At 41.1% G+C, this 18,728-nt stretch overlaps 1 long non-coding RNA gene across 1 annotated transcript; it reads right to left on the bottom strand.

The window, feature by feature from the left end:
- Window positions 1-7,535: 7,535 nt before the first annotated feature.
- LOC131562732 (uncharacterized) lies at window positions 7,536-17,814 on the bottom strand. The gene is made up of 4 exons (XR_009275177.1): window positions 17,733-17,814; window positions 17,292-17,328; window positions 9,453-9,535; window positions 7,536-8,002 (listed from the first exon to the last, which is right to left on the bottom strand). It is a non-coding gene; the product is annotated as an uncharacterized LOC131562732 (long non-coding RNA).
- Window positions 17,815-18,728: the final 914 nt, after the last annotated feature.

Below are 18,728 nucleotides of genomic sequence, written 5' to 3'. Positions count from 1 at the left end.
TAGTGAGGCCCTGGCACAGGTTGCACATCCATCTCTGGAAGTGTCCAAGGCCCGGTGGGACAGGGCTTAGAGCAAGCTGGGCTAGTGGGAGGTGTCCCTGCCCATGGCAGGGGGTGGGATGAGATGGTCCTCAAGGTCCCTTCTACCACAAGCCATTCTATGGTTCTATCATTCTATGAATTTGGACATCCACCTGCCAAAAAAAGTGAGTTGATTATGTGCCAAAATAGGAGTTAAGGCTTGAATTGAAGCTAACTCAAGCCCCTCAGCTTTGATCACTTTGGTTAGGGTGCACTAACCTGAAAACCCTTGGTGCACATGCAGAGTTGGATCTGTAACACTGTGCTGGGCTCTGGTGAGGTCTAAAGGATGCTGCTCTGCTTTCATCCACCCTATGGGAGAAACAGACATAGCTCTACTCTGGGGTGTTATTCCTCAGGTAAACAAAATGTTCCTCAAGCAGCAGAACCCATAAATCTGGTTCCCTACAGATTTGGGTCTTTTCCCCTCTGAGCCCACACTCCCTGTCAGCAGCACCACTGTTCCCCTCTCCTTCCCCTCACTCCCCCTTTGCCCCAGAGCTGAACTCTGCAGGTGAGCAGCAATCACTGCAGAAGCCAAGCTGGAGGCAAACACACTTCCCAGCAAACAAAAAAGCTCCACAGGACAAGTGTGATGTGCTGGAGTTCAGCCTGCCTTCTCTCTGGGGGCTAATCTGTGTCTCTCCTTCTCAATCTGATCACAATCTTTTTGCAAAGATAAGATACTGGGAACATAATTTACTTTCTATTCCAAATTTCCCAGCTGGTAACTGGAGAGAAAAAGGACCCAACAATCACATATCTATTGTTTCTTTTAAAAAGCAGGTGGAAAATAAATTTGAGGCACTATTTTTCACTAATGTAGCTAAAATAAAATAGCAGATATCTATTATGGGAGCAAAAATATGTGCTGCAGTTAAGGTTGCTGTGTTGTTTCCATTATGGACTCTGTTTCCGGAGCTGCCATCACTTCTTCACTGAAATTTTGCTGCCTATTGGGTTTTCTGCAGTTGGAAATAAGGGAAGCAATAGTCCCTGTGCTACTTTGCAGAGTAAGGAATGAGACAGGAGCCTAAACCATTTCTGGCTGGCCATTTCTGGCAATTTCTTCTTCACTTATCCCACTTATAGGACCCCATCTCACCCCTGCAGCTACGGCAGCCCAAATAGTAGCTTAGACTTTGACATTTCCTCTCTGCTTTCAAAAGCCAACTCTACGCGCTTTCAGATACAAAATATTACCAGTTATTTAGCTCCACACACAAAACCCATTCCTTCCAAAATGCTCTCTCGCAAATCCAGCAGTTACTCCTACTCAATCCAGTTTCTACTCAATTCAGCATATTTCCAATTTCTCTTCTGTAAGTTTCACTTCCCACTCCCATTCCACCAAGCACAATGAGACGTGTGCAGTGCTCTGCTCCATACCCTGCCCACCTAGGTGACAGATTCTCATGTCCCTGAGGAAAACTCATCCCTTCCCACCTGCAATCCTTATTTCTGCACCCTGGCCCTGGGGCACAACTGTAAGGGAACACAACCATGAACATCATCCATGAACATTTCCTTATGCATCCCCAACAGCTGCCTGCAAGGGATGGAACCTTCCAAGGAGCAGCCCTGCCATGCCTGTGCTGTGTTACCTGGTGTGTCAGCTGGCTGTTGAGGGACATTTCTCCTGCCTGCTCCCTCAGCAGCAGCCTGCAGCCATGAAGGCATTAGTGCACAGCATGCACGCCTGCACGCGGAGCTGCGCTGCCACCCCTGGGCTATGGTTAATGAACGAAGCGTGCCTGAAGCGCACGGGACTCAGCCTGTCCAAATTGCTGGTTCTGAGCATGCCAGCCTGAGCTTCAGCCTCTTATGCTTAATGTTGTACAAGGGACTACTTGTAGAAGTAGAATGGAGATTGCCTCTTAATTTTGAATTATTTTCCTTTCGTGCACAACGCTGCCATTTGAGAATACCGGTGTGGTTTTCTCCTTCGTTTCCCTACACTTAACTCACAACATTGCAACTAAAATTTCACCAGTTTTAAATGCTTTTCATGCGTTGGGCTTTATTTTCCTTTCTGTTCTTTGTTTAAGAAGTGCTTTTTGATGAAATTCAACCTGTGAGCAGGAAGATGCACAAAGGATGGGCAGAGATTTAAAAGCTCCAAGGCTGGAGTTTTATTTATGCTAAATATTGCTGACTCCATTTGGTCTTTTAGCCAACTCTGATCTAGTTTAGTTCACTCTTCCTAGGCCTCCTGCCAAAGCAGAGCTTGCTTTTGTTTAGTATGCTTAGTGTATTTTTATTATCACGTCAGTGCTGTATCCTTTGCCCTACAGGGGAGCTTTATTGCAGTTCCAGTTTATTATTTCCTATGATCTGCTCAAAGTGGAATGCAGCTTTTTAGGGTTTCTTCGCTTAACCATCTAGAGTAGCAAAATGAAAGAACAATTTGCTATTTCACTGCTCCATAACACTTCCTACAGCAGGTGAATAACTGGATTCAGGTTCAAAACAATTGTGCATTTGAGAATTTATTGACAAATGCTTTGGTGGACTAGCAAAGAGATTTTTTGGCTACAAGCCTACATTAGGAGTTGACTCAAACACTAAAGCCCAATTCTCTTTGCTGTAAACCAAAAACAACAAAAGTAAAAGCAGCAGATCAGCATGGAAAATGACACCTGAATCAAGATCTATTTTCATCACAGTAAAATGAGAATAAACCTACCTGCCCCATTTTATCTCTGTCCAAATGAACAGAGTTAAAATTTAACCAATTTTTTAAAACCATATAAATCTTCTAGACAGCATCCTCTCCATTTCTCTTTTCCTTCCCCAAATAGCAATTCTAAATAGCATTGCCAGGTAGATACATTGAATAAGAGACACAATTACCTTCTTTTCAGAGCTATTCCCTGTATGCAAGCACCCCAGACAGCTTTGGACTAAAATTATGAACCAGTATTGATGAAACAATTTACTTCAGCTTTTATGTTCACACTCAAGGATGTATCAAAACAAGCTCTAATGGTCAGATTTCAAAAGAAGTTGGTATGAGAGCACCAGCTGGGAACAATGACAGCAGCTAAGCCTGCAGCCCTTTCAGAAGTGCAGCCTGATGGGATCCAGAATTGTGAATCATTCAGAATAGGATATTTTCTTCTTTTGCCTTCTTTAAAGCTACATAAGCCTATGTTTACTTGCTGCTTTACAGCTTCCTCTACCAACAGCCCTGTAATCATTAGATGAATTACCCAAGCATGGCAATTACTATTGAACAGATGCTCATAAAAGACCAAAAAAAAAAAAATCTCCCCCCCAAAAAAACCAACAAAAAACCCTAACCTTCTCATTCCTACAATAATATAATACACTTTCTTTGTATATCTGATATTTTTGTTAATACTGCTAGAAAAATAAATGTGCACTTGCAGTAATTCTTTTACTTAAAAAAAAAGAAAAGCTTTTTAAAAGGACATAGAAATCTATTTCTCCCATGGTTAATACCTAGTACAGAAGAGATCAAAATACTTTGGAATGTCCAGATTATAAATAAAGAAAATATCAAGTGCAAAAATTCTTAAAGTGTTTGATTTAGGAGTTTATGGCCCCATTTTAATACACCTTCAGCTGGATGACAATGGGCCTGATGAGCAACAGGAACCTACATCCTGCTGTTCCTCCATGAGAGTTGGACCTTCACTGTTGTTATTTTTTTGCAATTTAAATTTTCACGCCAACTCCAGTTCACAATAATCATTGCTGATGAGAAAGCTTTGTTTCATTTCCTTTGAAGATGACAATGACAATAGTACTTGCATCTATAAAAAGGTTATTCTGGAACATTTACCAACAAAAACAAGCACCTCCACAGTCATTTCCATTCCCTGCATCTCCTTTGGGTTGTTTATGGGAAATGTTCCCACTTCCTGTTCCTGAAATTTTTTCTTCAAAGCATGTGGTGCTTAAAAACCAAAGGACTTTGTGTTTTTTCCCTGTTCTGCATGATCCATGTAAAGCAGCAATCACCAAAAGCAAAGAAATTAACCCCCCTCTTTTTTACTTCTTTTTCCATCTGCTCTCAATGGGTACACCATTTTAGAACATAAATTGGTGATATTAGCTGTTAAATCTTCCTGAAATTATTTCTGTGGCATGTAATCCACAGTCAGTGCTTTTAGAGTTTATGTCCTTGAATGAGCAAAATACTCCCTGAAGCTCATGGGGGTTTACCCCAAAACATTACCAGGATCTGGCTGCAAGTGGCTTCCAACCATTGTGTAATTTTGTTTCATTTTCACTTTTTGCAAAGTACTTTTGAAAAGTCACTTTAACAAGGAATTTCATTGTCTAATGGGCCGTGACTGTTCATGATAGGATTTCATTTTAAATTCAGTTCATTATGGTGTCATTATGGAAGATATGACTTGTCTTATTGCATCTTATCATTTACCACGATTTTTATGTCCATTATTAGTTTGGATTTCCAAAGTAAGATATTCACACAGCACCTGATTAAATGCACAGTGGAAGTCAAAGTGGAAGATAAATTACCTTATGGCAAAAAAAGCAATGATCTGAATCTCAACAAATCTGGTCCTCTTCCAACTCAGCCCTGTTCTTACTCTGGGCATGTTGTTTTACTCTTTGTGGTAAAGCTCCTCATCAAATGCAAACACAAATACTGCACCAACCCCACCTGTCAGCCAACCACTGGAGACTGAAAACTCTCAAGGAAAAATCCTCTCATCCTGCCCACGTGCCACGGGCAGTGTGGATTGTGCAGCCTTGCTGAGCCTCTTGATGCTGTGCTAAGGCAAGAAAGATCAGTTGCAATGACCAGGTGGGTGCTCCTCTACAGCCTCACTGTGTTTACTCTTCACCTGCTCTTTGCACTTAAGCACTACTTCTTCACTTTTATCCGAAAAGCTGAAATTTTAGCCTAATAAACTGCCTTTTCTTCCTCTGTCGGGCATCACTTTAGCTTCTGACCACCTTTTCCTACTGAAAGTACAACAGCACCAAGGTCAACTGCACCATTTCCAGCAAGCAAATCTCCTTTAAAACAACTGGCTGCTGTCACAGTGTCAGGGCAGCCAATGGTGTTTCAAAAATACATTGAGTCTCAAGAGACCTTATGGAGAAATTAAACTTTTTCCATTGCACTATATTTAGAACAGAGCCACACACAGCTAGATGCTGTTTACTTAGATTTACAGCTGTGCTCAAGCCACACACAAAAAAAGAACAAATAACATGAATGAACAATTCATGAAAGAATTTTCACAAATCTTTAAGTATCATTTTGACAGGGATGCTCTCTTAAAGCTGACCAATGTTTATTTCATTGTGGCTGGAAATGAAGCTTGAAGCTCATTCACTTGTTTTTGTTTAAGCTCTCCATTAAAGGCTTTATGATCTTTCTTTTAACAGCACAGACACAGCAGCCCCTGCCCTTCTCCCACTGGTTCTGCATGAACTCTTCAAGGTAAAGGTGGGCAGACAACATCCTGATAAACAGTGAATTCATCCCCAAATGGCTATTCAATACTGTCAGCTAAAACTAAAATTGTGCCAAAATGAAAACAAAAATCATTAAGAAAAGAGTGTATTAAGTATTTCAGAATACTTAAAAATCAGATTTTTCAGCTTTTCATTTTCAACTGGCATTTTCTTTATTCAATGCCTTCTTTTTGCCTATGTTTGGATAAAGCCAAACCAATTCTCATGAAATTGAAGTATTTCAATTTGCGTTGAACAACCAGCTTCTGCTTAACAAAAGTAAAGTTTCTCCAAGTCTGATCACTACCTCTCCATCCATTGCAAAACTGAATACCATCAGTAACAGCCATCTTGCTTGGATTGCAATTCAGATTTTCCCCCTTCAGTTTACATTTTTGGCCAAAACACTGAAAATGCCTCACATTTTCAAATTCAAACACAAAGAATTATGGCTGAGTGCTGAAAACTCTTTAGAGCTCTGGGAGATGAGAAGTGCTCCAGTACCTTTGCTTTTGTTTGCACAAGCTGTAATAGAGTTGGTGGACTCCACATTTCAGTTCCACATGTTTGGGACACTCAAGGGATGTTCTCCAGGCAGTTTCTTAAGCTTGTTGTAGTTTTTATGGTGTGGAAGCGTTTTTTTTAAAATCAGCTTTCATGTATTATGATCCAAGTATCAGAACTCAACAAAATGGAGATTTGTTCAGTGCTGAACTCTTTCAAAGATCCAATCCACATTTCTGAGATGAGAAGCTGAAGCAGCAGAAATATTCTGTGTATTAGCGGCTTCAAATTCCATCTCGCAGAAGTGGCAGATCACATCAGTATGCACTTTTAGATCTATTACAGCAATATCAGCAGTCCTTGATTTCTCAAAAATGGTGTTATTTGTGAAGGTAGAGCAAGCTGTCACCATCTGACAGGTTTAGATTATTTCACTGGGGACAACCACTGCAAGGCACAGACAGCAATTGATTCATTTCTCATCACACGAGCTCAGCACCTACTGCAGAGCCAAGCTGGGTTAATGCAAAATCAGAAGTTACCACCTTTGTGCAATCTTTATTCACTAGCCATAAATGCAGAGCAAACCCCATTTATTGTTAGAGTTTGCATCTGAAGTGCCTTAATGCTTTACTGCTAATTAAAGAAAGAAAATCATTGAGCTTTAAAATCTAACAAACCCTGTGCTCCTTTATTCCAAAACAATCCTACATGTTGCAAAGATGCCACATGCTGAGCTGCTCGTCAGGTGGAGAACCAGTGGTTCAAGGGCAAGCACAAGCAAATACTGAATGCTGTTTTGCCCCTCAATGATTAATTACCCCTTGTGCCTTTCTATTCCCATCTGGGAGAACGATGCTCTGGGATTTTGTCTGCTAATAAAGATTTTTGAATTCCAGCACTACTCACTTCTTGCAATAGTTATTTTCACCCACACTTTGCTGCGTTTAGATATTGCTAAATCATCAGAGAAAAAAAAAAATCAATAAAAAAATCAATAATGGCAAATATATGTGCACACATTCCACCCCTGTGCATGTGCACGGCCCAGTGCATACCTGGTTTACTAGACTTGCCCAGAACATCTATTATCATTTAAATCATGGGACATGGCTAAGTCACATCCAGGATTCTGCAAATTCAAAACTAATGGATCCCAGGCTCTTAAAACAACCTTTGAGAAACACAACCTAAAGATTTTCCTTAAGTGATTTTTCTATTGTTTAGAAAAGAGTAGGTTTTTCAATTCTGTGTTTGCCTCCTTCCCCATCTGCAATGAAGTTTAATCGTTGCTGCACGTCTGTAACTTGTGTCTCCCTCTGGCTTTGGGGTCTGCTTTTCATTTTTAGTGTGACTGGTGACAGACAGCACAGAGGAAAGAACAGGAAATCTCTGGGGAAACAGAAATAGGTCTATCTGGAACAACTTACATTGATTAATTTCATAAAGAAAATTAACAGACTGATACTGCTAAAGGTGCTTTTACTCCAGCATATAATAAAATGAACAAATGTTATTTCCTTCGTGCCATGAGGACAGAAATTCAGAAATGTTTGGTACCCACATTTACAAATCTCATAAATTCAAAACCCAAAGCATTTGAAGATCAATAAAGAAAAAACCCATGCTTCTTTAAAAACAACCCCCCAGATTAATAATTTCAAAGTTTAAGTAAATGTTCCATAACTTTTTGCCCACATGGAAAACCTGCATTGTGTCTAACTGCTGGACACAATTGAGTGCGAAGGAGAATCATCAGAAGGAAAAATTACCATCTCAGAGCTCAGCCCTGAAGTGCCACCCCTGAGAATGGAAATCTGCTCCTCCTCTGACCCAGAACTCGTTCACAATATTTGGCAAGTACTCCTCTCACATGGGAACACTCCTGGATTCCTGCTGCCTGGGCTTGGGCACTTGCAGTTGGATTGGCAGGACTTGCTGAATGTCATCAGCTGCAGCTGAGAACAATTATAGCTGTGCTTTAAATGCTAAGATGTCTTTTTTAAAAAAAATAAGAAGAAAAAACTCTTTACATTTTGATGTAGAAACCCCAGACTGGGTGACATTTTCTGCAAGTTGAGAATTTTTGGCTTGACCTTTCTGGGCTCCTGTTTCCCTGGTGTAAAGCAGGAATGTCACCTGCTACTCTGGAAACTGTTAGGGGAAGGTGAGCTCATCCATAATTACAAGAGCTTTAGAAAACATATTGAAAGCCCTAGAGAAATGCAATAAGTGAAGCTTTATTCAATGAAGCACTCAGATAGTTATTAAAAAGCAGTTTTCAAGGCCACACACGGTCTATGTGAGGAGTGGAAAAAATACTGTGTAAATCACCCTAGGATGATAGGAGAGCAAGTGAAGAAAGCAGGAAGTTATAATTTATCAGTGACCAGAGAGAGCACAAGAAAGAAGTTGACCTGAAGATTCATGTGTGTCCTTAATGCTGGGCTATTTCAGTCAAGCTGACTGAAACACAACAACTTGAGAATAAAAATAACACATTATGTGTGTCAAGGAAATGCAGTGAAGATGATTTATCACTAATTACTGTGGAGATGATGTGTCTGAAATTGAGGTCTCTCCATCAGGGAAAAAATGCTTGTGTCATTAGAAGCAATAAGCAGAGGACCAAATTCATCAGCAGCCAGTTGGAGGCACTTCCAACAGCACACAGGAGTTTTAAACTTTGATGTCAACAGTTCAACTTATGACGTTTGGTCAGAAAAGTTTTAGACCAATGTCAGGAATTATTTCACTGAGAATTAATGGAACTCTGCAGCTGATTCTTGGTTACATTAGCAGGCCAGGAAGGTGACAGTGACATACTGGATGTGCCCCACTCCTTCCTGCCTTTCACCCAAGTGAACACTCAGCACATCACAGTGAGATACGGCTTCCTCTGCAGGTCAGACCTCTTGCAGCCCAAGTACATTTTCAATTTCTGTGCTGAATAACAATTACAGGAGTGATTTTCAGCCATAACAATGGCAAGAACATACCCTAAAGCAGTAATTGGTGCTCTTCTTTCTTGCATGCTTTTAATATTTCATTTTCCCAGCAAAAATTTACTGAAGATGTGCTCCAGCGTATTTGCAGCACCCAAACATTTATAAAGATCTTAGGGAGATCTCTCCTGATTTCCCACCTAATGTTATTGATGCATCAGATATTGCCTTTTCTTTTAGTAGGACCATCTGAAAAAGAATGGCAAACCCCACCAAACACAAAATACAGCAGGAATATGGCTGCATTTCTACTATGCCAGGGTGGCTCTGCCCTGTCCCAGCAATGGCTGCACTTTTTTCACTTCACATCTGTGTCTCTCTAAAGCCAGCGGAGCCCAACCTGAACACAAGTGTGCCTCTGCATGCTGAGCACTATGTGAGGGAAAAGCAACCATTCTCTTACCATCTGCCAATAGATCAAAATCTTCTCCCAGCCTTCAGAAATGGAGTTGCAGGTGGAGCAGTGAGGATAAAAACCTGAGGGCACTGGGAAGACAAAAGTAGGTCTGAAGAAAGCAAAAACCACAGATGAAGTACAGATAAAACCCAAGATCAGTTGCTTTGTAGCCTAGATACATTTAATCTCCCTATCACAAGATAGCACTAAATGCAGAAATGCATTGCACCTCATTTGTAGGCCCACTCTTCCTAATGCAAAAGCACTTCAAAAGCAACTCATACACCATGAAAGGCTGAAACTTGTTGGCTTCTTGCCAAGTATCTAAATATCATATGATTTATTATTTTGGAGGAGTAGCTTTTGCCTGCCACACTCATCACATTAAATAATGTTCAGCATTGTTAATTCCAGAGAGTGTTTTGTCAGCACATGGGAGGCACCATTACATAATATCTGAGTAGGGATGGCAGCAGTGGGACTTGATTATTTCAGGAGCTGCACTGACTTACATCACTGCCTTGTGTTCAAAGCAGAGGTTTGACTGAGGCTTCTCCTGACTGGACACAGGAGATTTCTTTTCTACCAGTCCACCTGGCCAATGCAAACTGGTGGGCACAGCTGGAGGTTAAAGGTTAAACCCAACTTCTCCCTTGCTCCCCCAGCACCATGGCCTCTTGCCCTGTGCAGGCCACCCCAAGGCTCCTCTGCCCAGTGGCAGAAGCAGCACAAAGCAGGATGGTTCCTACACCCACATTGTGCAGGGCAGCTCTCACTCTCTCTCTCACAGGATGCATTCTTAAACAGCTTCTTCTGCCAAAACTCTCATTTAAATCATTTTTTTCCCCAGGAAAGTAGATTAGCACAGATAAACACAAGCTACCCTTCAAAGCTGTCTATTAGGTTATATTCTCCTTTCAGTGAGGGACAAACACATGAGCAGTCCTGTGCGTTAAGGTGCTTGGTTTGTCTCCTGACTAATTCCTCCAGTGAAGCACAGATTCTGCTGGGCTTTCCAGCTCCACTTCAGCTGAGAAGCCAAGCTGCTTGACCATGAACTGCAGAAAGTTTCAGCTATTGACCATCACTCTATTGATAAATCTCTTTGGCAAAGACAACACAGCAGGTCTGTGTGTGTTGTGCTTTCTTCTGAATCAATTCCTGTTCTTATCCTGGGGTCCAAGAATCCATTTTTTTCATTATTTAGGCAGGGCAATAGGTGCTCCCAGACACCTCTCATGCAATAGATTTTAGGATATCATCCACACCATCCATTCATTCCTCCAATGATTAAGGATTCTGGTGTTCAAACCACAAGACACTAATTTCTCCCCTCTGATCCCATTACATTCTGGTTCAAAACTGGGTCTTGTTCCTCAGTTACTGATTCTATCAATTAGGATTTTTAGTGAACATTTTCTCACTCTAAAATTTGTGCTGAGCTTTGGTCAAAGTTCCAGAGTGTTGGGATTTTATTTCATCTGGAAAAACATGAAGCCATTCTAGAGGATTCTTTTCTTTACATCATGGAATAACTTGCACCAGGAATTTGAAGAAGTGCAAGACCGGAAACAGATCACAGTGTATGAAGAGCCTGGCCAAGGCAGTTGGCCTGTAAATATGAAGTCCCATTTCTCCTTCTCCAGAAAGCACACAAAGTGGTCTGTAGCATTTTACTTCAGCTAAATGTCCCTTGCATCCCCTGCTCTGACAACTATTTTAAGAGGAGCCTTGATGTGTCAGTATCAGATTTTCTGTGTCACACCTCCCATACCCACATTTCAATTACCACGTTCCATGGGACAGCAGCAACAAACAAATTCAAGCAGCTTTTTCCACAGAGCTCTGTGGGCCCACGCAGGCACAAAGAGGGATGACATCTAATTCATTCCCACTATTGTGTGTGATGAGAAACAAAGCTCAAGGGGACTCAAATGGGAATTGAACACTTTAATTGGGATCTGTACCTCTCCAAAAACCTGAAGGCTCTTCATATAAAAATGGCTCTGACAGCAGAGCCATATTGCTATTATATTCAGTGTTAAAATCTGACTGCTACTGGCACATTATGGTATACTATTTAAATTCACTATGCTCAGAAACCTCTTCCTTTCTCATCTGTCTCACTTTTTCACTGAAATGCACTCCTTTCCATTGCCAAAGTGCTTTTGGAACACATTCTCCTAAACAACAGGATGGGGAGACATCCAAACAGTGTCTAATACCAAGGGTCTTCCTGCAATAATTGCACTCCTATTAACTTGTTCTCGTTTGCAAGGTATATCGATTTCTGATCCATCCTGAAGTCCTCACAAGTAATTAAGTCTGACTTCTTAAATGACATCTTTTATCATAGAAAACTTTGTACATGGTACACTTGGTGTTCCCTTCACAATAAAAAGGAACATGATTGAAAAGCTGACAATCATTTTCCATTGCAACACTTCTGGGTTCACAGCCAAAATGTCTGCATACGGAAATAAGCCTCCAGTGCCCACCTCCCCTTCTCTGACTTAGATTTAATTTTCCTTCTTGCACCATGGTCACAGGCTCTCAGATGTAAACTCACAGGGTTGCTCAGTAGGAAAAGATAGTGATGAACCTTGGTCTACAGGGGTTCAGACTGAAATCCCAAAGCACCCTCAGGGCCCTTGCAAGTAGCTCTTCTCAGATCCTGACCAGGAGCTTTTGGCTGAAAACTGCACTATTCAGTCCCAAATTTTTCATTCTCAGTTTTAATTATTTTGACCAAAAGAGAAGCAGGTAATTATGAAGTACCAACTCTAAAGGATATGAAGTTATTTTGAAACGTGAGTTGTTGGGAAGATAAAAGATAAACACAAATTAACCCACATCTCACATAAGCACTATCAGTGCTGCCCAGGCTCTGGCTACTCACAGAACTTCCCCATGTTACTGTATGACCTGAGTAATGATGAGTTGTGTACAAGATCATTACAATGTAATTCAGCCTCTATTTTACCTGGGAAAGCTCAATATTATCGAGGGAAGTAGCTGTGAGCTAAGGAGACCAAAATGAAATTTGTGATTTCTAAGGACTAATTTGAGGTATATACCCACACGCATTTGCAAACCCAAGTTATTGCCTTCCTTCAAATCATTCCTGAAGTCTCCATGCTACAACACACCCTGAACCTCCAACCAACCAGGAAACCAGCGTGGCTCAGCAGCAGTGCACCTGCTACCCCCTTTATCCCCATTTGTCTTGGACCATGGGATCCTTAGGCACAGGGTTGTTTTCTGTTTTGTATTTGTAGCACGACCAACACCACAACTGCAGTTTCTCTGCAGCACCAGGGGCCATCCATGTGAACATTCTTGATTTTTTTCCTTTCATTTTTTTTGTTTGATGCTTGTTAGATATAAAATGCTTCAAATAACTCCCAAAATAATACCTCCTTATTTGCAGAACTTCCTATTTCCTTATTTAAATAGATCAGTGCTGTTCTATGTAGGAATAGGTGAAATCCACCTTTAGACCCCCTTTCCAGAGGGATTCTATACTCCTTTACCAAGTGTTTGTTCACATCCTCATCCCAGCCTCTCTGGCAAACATACTGCTTGGCCTAAAAAGACAATGAAGTCACATGAGGCTGCTGTCATCACCATGTGTGACCAATTCCTGTCACTTGCAGATCACTTATTGTCCTCTCTCCACTCAGCCCTTCCCCAGGAGCAGAATCCTTGCAGGCAGTCAGGACCCCAGAGGGGGAGCAGTGATGTGAACAAACCCTTCTTTCCAGCAGCCCCTCCCTGGAGCTGCATCCTGCAGCTTTACTGCTGGCACCCTTTGGAGGTACCAGATTGATCAGAAAGAACTGAATCAACAACGCCTTGAGGAGCAGGGTCTGTGCCCAAATCTATTTGAGATTTACAAGGGCACTGAAAGAACCATCCACCCTTTCCTACCTGCTGCACCCCTGCCAACAGTGAAAGGTGAGTCACCAATGCCCTTCCCATTGTCCTCCCAGCCACAGAGACTGTCCCATTGCACTTTGAGAGGAATTGGAGCTTTCCAGGTTCAGCTATTAACTTCTCACAACACTCTCCAGTGTACTCCCAGTACGGGACCAGCTTCTGCCCATCCTTGTCCAATTTGCACAAGTTCCAATTTGCACAAGTTCTTAGACAAAGAACTAAGCTAAGAAGGATAAACTCACTGGAAAGTCTTCTCACAAAAGAGAAATAAAAAATATGAGCAAGTCACAGGAAATAAAAATTGGCAATTGTAATAAGAATTGTAATGGAGCCATCAGCTCTGAGATGAGCAACCACTCTCCAATAAGCAAAGGAAGCATGATGTCTGATTACATTAACAAAAAGAACAGAATTTAAACCACATGTAATTGAATTTTTAAAAATTGCATAGATTTCTAACAAACTGTGTCAATCAGTTCAATGATGTTCCTGTGACTAATAAAAATAATACAGAAAGGAACAAGAGGTAGAGCACTCTGTCATAATTCCGTGAAGGTAAAAGAAAGGAAGTACTTAAGCAATTTAATAATGCAATTGTAAAATATCTGGGTCTGGGTCTGCAGAGGGATTACCAGGCTTGCAGTGACAGGAAAGCAAGATACCAGAACACTTGAAACAGGGAGGGAGCAACATCTTCCTTCCACAGCAGTGCTTTTTGGATCTGTGGGGTGCCACATTCTAAACTAAATTATTATTTGTGACACTCAGCAGGAAACATTTCACATATAAACAATTTTGCTGAGTTAAATCTGCCAAAACATGGTGTACTGATTGTTTTTTTAGCTACAGCTAAAATGATGCCCTGGAAACCCAATACCAATTTAATATGTTTATATAAAGGGAAAAAAAAAAAGCAGTTATTCTGAGGCTGTTGAACTATGCTACTTTTACATCATGCACATGTTTTAAGCCCATGTTTCACACTTGGCCTATTTGTTTCTCAGAGGAGGCAAACAGCAGAAAACTCACAAGAAACTATGAACTGCAAGGAGCTGGGGTTGTGGGGTTTAATAAGCTACAACAAACAGACACTCTCACTTGGGACCAAAGCAGCCATGCAAGCACAAACCAGAGCAACTCCATTCCCACTCTGCCAAGTGCCATCACACCTGCAGCTCAGTGGCATGGAAAATATTTGGTCATGGACAAGACAAGACTAGACTTGCAACCCTTTCCTTCCCTTAAAGTCACCGAGCTTGTTGTCATTTATTGGAAAGCAAAACATGAAAAGGAGGATGTGGGTGCATGGTAGTGTTAAAAACAAGGTCATCTGGGGAATAAAATTTCTGAGACATCCAGGGTAGATGCCATTAGTTCATGTAAGTCAAGACTTCATCCAGAACAACAGGCAGACACACAGAAGATTAAACCCCCCATAATGATGCACACTCTTTTCTTCCTTCCATTTTGCTGTTCATAAGGATCATTTTATATTGCTTACTCAGAAAACAGTTGAGAAATTATGTGTAATAAATATTTCCTTAAATTGAGCTGGCAGAATCTATTTCTTCTTTTAAAATATATTGTTACCAGCCTACTTACTACTCTGTGCTGGGACTTGCCTCTTAAAGAGAAATATGGCTTGAGGGACCACTCCTCATTTAAACAAATGCCATTAAGCTGGAGTGTGAAGATAGCACAGAAAGTACCGAAAGGCTTCCCTGGCTGCACTAAATCAAAGCTAATGGCTTGAGATAAAGTAAGTGGAGTTGTTCTTCTGTTCTTTGTCAGTATTAATATTTTAAGTTACAGCTCCTCACTAGACTGTCTCTGCTTCTACATCCTCTTATTTTAGGCCTGAAATTCTAGAAGGCTCCTCTTATGCACAGTTCATGCTTTTTTTCCTGGTGTTTTGCTGCTGCTGCTGCCTCCAGACTATCTGGACTGCCTGACATTTACTGAGCTTGGAGTAGTGCTCACACGACATTCAATTTTTCATCTGAACGCTTGTTAATCACAAACAAGCACCAGGCCAATTGCAAGCACGATTTACCTGGAATATGTGGTCTGGTAAACTAATTAGGGCAACATGGAGCGCTAATGCCCTGCTTCACAGAGGGTAATTACATCAGGAATTAAGAGCTTTCAGAAGCTTTTGCTCTTGAACTACAAATTGTTTCCTGACCTTTAAATATCCTTTTCTGCCTTGCAACAAGCAGTTTTTCCATCCCTGTAGCCCAAATCTGTGTCTTGAATGCACCCAAGAGTTAAGTCTTCTCATGACTCTTTCCCACTCCCTTTAATAGAAAAAAGCTCTTCAAAGTATCTTTCCTCTAAGCATTAGATGGTCTTTTTGGCTGTTTCTGAATAAAAGATTTCTCAGAGACCACAGAAATTCTCCTCCATATATTATAATAATTTCCAATACTGCAATTAGATCTGGGTGAATTTTTTTTTTTCAAAAAGCAATAAAACCATTAGAGAGTGTGGTTTTAGAGGCATCAAAATTCTCATAAATTCAATTTCAGTTTAGGGAACAGATTCTGCCAAAGTGAGAGCAAGGAGTCATTTTTAGAAAAGTCCAAGCAGTAATTTTGTTATTTTTTTGGGCACTAGAGTCACCCAGTCTGGCAGCCAGCAGGAAGAAGTTGCCCATGACTCTTGGCTGGAGGGAAGGAGAAGAATGGAGAAGATAGACCAGGTTCATGATCAGAAAATATCTATGGTGTGGCAGAAAAAATAGCAGCTTCACATAAATAAGTGTGGGATGAGGACAACCCAGGAAAGTGTAATAAAGGCTTGAAAAGAGAAGTGTGTGGAGAGAGTGCTTTCTTTTTTCCCTTAGATAAATTATGTTAAGTAGTTAATGTTATAGAAAATTTATAAAGAATGAGAAAGATATGTTTATTAACTAAAAATGTGTGTGGACAACATTAGAGGTTAAGGCACACTGCTGTAAAAGATGTGAAGAATAAGGAATCACTCTCAAGTAACATCAGGAAGAGAAGGAAGTCCAAAGAAAAAGAAAGTGTCAACAACGAACAGAGGAGAAGGATCTACAGTGGAGAGCCCTGCAAGATCAGTGGCCTTTCTGAATGAACCTTTATTTAAAACATTACTTTGCAAGTAAATGGTTGGTAATGAAATGAGCACACTTTCAGACAGACAGAGCCTGACAAACACTATCGAGGCTGCCAAAAGAGCTGGTGGAAGCTATCAAAGAACTATTAGCATTCATCTTTGTGATCCTACAGAGGAGGGATAAGCTACTGAAAGACTGAAAAAAGATCAGCATAGTGCAGTTCTTTAAAGAGAGAAAAAAAGGAGTAGCTGGGAGATTTATAAATCAATCGGATTAACTCCAGTTCCTGCAGAAACAAATCAAACCATTTGTCAGAATCAGGAAGATAACAAGGAGATGCAGCCAGCAGTAGATTTGTTAAGAAGAAAGCATGGCAAAGAAATGTGTTTTATTTCTCCAGCAGGTAACCTTCTGGAGGTAAAAACAGTAGCTGTCATGGATCTCAAAGCAAGACCTTCAATGCTGTTTCACTCACCAGTCCCAGAAACAAACCAGGGAAAATCTCTTGCTAAACTTTTTCTCTGTTACGGGTAAAGCAGAGGGTGACAGGGAAGCTGTATCCAAAGACTGCTCCCCCATGGAACAATCACAACACAGAAGAATCTACTTGTGGGTGCTGCAGGGCCTGTCCCAAATCTCACAGTGCTATCAAAATTTTCATTAATTATCAAGGTGATGGAATGGGGAGTATTAAATTTTCAGGTGAGGGGAAGTCTGGAAGCACTGTGGTCATAATGAATGACACATCCAGAATTCAAAATGCTTTTAAGAAATAGGGAAAAATAGCTCTGGTATTCAGCCATAGCAAGCACATTGCTGCTTACCTTCAATAGGATAATCCACTGCTGAAGTTCAGCAATCCTTTAAATAAATAAAATTCAATGAGTCTGAGGGTGGTGACTTCCAGGGAAAGGTGAGCTGTGCAATAGTACCATTGGGAGGGTTGAATGGGAGGACAGTTTCAAGCATCACCTTCCCCTGCTCTGTGTTGGCCTTACCTGAAAGGCTGCAAAAACCCTAAAGAAACACCAAGTCCTTGAGGGAGAATTTTGGTTTGTTGTTTTGCAAGTCTTTTGGGGTTTTTTTTTGTAATATAAGTAGACCATTAAGCCAGCACTGATTTGGCATCAAACCATTCTCTCTCACTCTGTTCAAGTACCAATTACACCTCCACATTTCTTACACCCGAGTGTTGTTATCTTATTGTTGTATTTCATATTTCTAAAGTCCCATACTGCCGCAAACACATTTCTAAAGCCTCATACCTTCTCGGCATATTTCTTGGGGGCAGCTCTTCACAGCACAAACTTCATCTTCTGCTTGTTACTCCTTCTTGGTCAGGGCTCCTTCCAGGCTCTCCCTGACTGGCCAAGCCCACCCCCTTTTATCACAGTTATCTTCACTAGCTACAGCTGCAGCCCAATTAAGGACATCGCAGCTGCAGCCCATCGGGGCTTATCAGGGCAAGGCCTATATACAGACATTCAAATACACATATTTACTAGGACTCCTACTATACCCAAGTCCCAGTTAAGGCTTTTTATCTGTCTCTTGCAAGGACTGAAAAATATCTAGACACGTTTTCATAGCAGCAGTTCCGCCACACCTGTCCCAAATCCTGGTTTTCACGTCAGTGAGTGCCCCAGCACCAGCACACATTTGAGCTCTGCTCTGCCAGCGGAGGCCCCTTCCCCAAGCTGCCATTCCCACCTATTGCTCACAGCCACAGAAACTTAAAACATCAATGCCTTTCTGTTGAGACAGGAATACACAACAACCCAGCTGAGTGAAGCAGCCCTGTGTGTATGTCCTAGCTGGCACTGCCTGGCTTTAAGGACTTTATTTTTCCCAGACTCCTGTCTCTGTGAAGCTGTGCCACCAGGCTCATCTGTGCATCACAAACCACTGCTGCTTCAGAGGTTCTTCTTGATTTACTGTCAGAAGCTCAAGGATATGAAGCACAAAGCTTCAGCTGCTGCCACAGCAAAACTCCAGAAGTCAGGGAGCAAACAAAATGACCAATTGCAGCAAGATAACAGGATATTTATGATTTGCCAGGCAAAGCAGTGTATTCTAACCAAACACAAGCACTCCTATTTTCCTTTATGATCTAATCTATACATTCTTGTACATGAACACCACATCAGAAAATAAAAGGTATTTGAAAACAATGACTGCATGTAGCTCCAGATGAAGAAATCATTTTTTCCCCTTTTTTTCCATATGACTCACCAGCTTGGAAATTTAGCTGTTAGAAAGAG

The sequence above is a fragment of the Ammospiza caudacuta genome, chromosome 11, assembly GCF_027887145.1.
Source record: "Ammospiza caudacuta isolate bAmmCau1 chromosome 11, bAmmCau1.pri, whole genome shotgun sequence".
NCBI lineage: Eukaryota > Metazoa > Chordata > Aves > Passeriformes > Passerellidae > Ammospiza > Ammospiza caudacuta.
This window is presented reverse-complemented; position numbering and strand designations above follow the sequence as displayed.